Source organism: Chinchilla lanigera, unplaced genomic scaffold, assembly GCF_000276665.1.
Source record: "Chinchilla lanigera isolate Chin_1 unplaced genomic scaffold, ChiLan1.0 scaffold00056, whole genome shotgun sequence".
Lineage (NCBI taxonomy): Eukaryota > Metazoa > Chordata > Mammalia > Rodentia > Chinchillidae > Chinchilla > Chinchilla lanigera.
Window position 1 is genome coordinate 96,786 of NW_004955457.1, and position 1,509 is coordinate 98,294.

The following is a 1,509-nucleotide window of genomic DNA, read 5'->3' on the forward strand; positions in this document are numbered from 1 at the left end:
TGCTTGTGATATGTTGTAAAATGTTGTATGTCTGTTAATGTTTCCCTCCTTTTATCTTTAAAATAAAAAAAAAAAAAAAGAAGTTAAGTGTCTCTTGTGTGGAATGGCTCAGATCACAAGTGTTACAGATTCTGGATTGTTTTGGATTTTAGAATAATTTTATACACATAATATCTTGTGGATGGAAACCAAGAGTCTAAATATAAAATTAATTCATGTTTTATCTACATGTTATACACTGTCTGAAGGTAATTTCATATAATCCTTTAGTCATTTGTGTTTTGACTGTCAGGTACAGAGATTTTGGTAGCCTCATGTCAATGCTCAAGAAGTTATAGTGTTTTGAACATTTGGGCATTTTGGGTTGGTGTTATGGTTTGTGTCTGGGTGACCCCCCAAAGCCTCATGCAGTCATGGGGCAGGGTTTTAGAGTTTGATTGATTATGGATGTGACAGCTACACCCGCCCTGGGTTGGATAGTTTGCATATGTAAGGGAGAGGAAGAGGTTGCTTGCGGCCATTCCTGGCTTTTGTGCTTGTTGCTTTGGCTGTGTTCTGCCGCCATGAGCTGTAGCCCTCTGCCATGTGCCACTCTGCCTTGTAACCTGCCAAGTATGGACTGAAACCTCCACAAACTGTAAGCAAAATAAACTTTTCCTTCCTTAATTTTGGGCATCAGGTATTTTGTCTCAGCAATGAGAGAAAAGTAACCAAGACAGTCGGGGATGCTTAACCTGTACTAACGAATGGCCAAGTCAGTTTACTGCCTGTGTCCATCAGTACTCCATGGCTAGTAGTGCAGACCTTCTAGGTTATTATAAAGATTAAATGACACAAGAACTATGAGGAGCCCAGCATAAAATATATGAATAAATGGATAGCTTTAACTGTTCCTCTGTTAAGTGTATGTGTTTGTTTTTGAGATGGGATCTCACTGTGTTACCCAGGCTGGTCTTGGGCTTGTGAGCTCGACTTGCCCCCTCCCCTCAGCCTCCTGTGCAGCTGGGACCACAAGCTTGCACCACCACACCTGGCTAAGCGTGTATCTTTTGAGGATCTACTGTGAACTGCCATTCAGGTTCCAAGGATGCAGACAAAAATAGAGTAAGTAGTCCTTGCCCTTGTGCAATCTGTGTCATTGCCGTCATCATTATTACTGCAAATCCAGAGTATTACTACGGACAAAGGAGACAGGAAAACTCAGTGTGTCTCAAGCGACGTCTAACAAGGGAGCGCGATCACATTTTTACTTTACTTGGGCAAACGGATTCACAGTTTTTAAGCCCCTTTTCTCTCATGGGGAAAGACAAACACTTCCAAAGAACTCAAGCTGTTAGATGAGAGCTGTTGACACCCCTACTTCCCCACCCCGGCTTTTCCCACAGTCCCGGCATGGGTCCCCACGCAGTGCCACTCTTCGGTCAGGCTGATGAATCTCTCCTGCTCTCTGTGCCATTTTAAGTAGAATTGCCTGCACACTCGGAAGTCATTATTGATGTTCTCAACTGT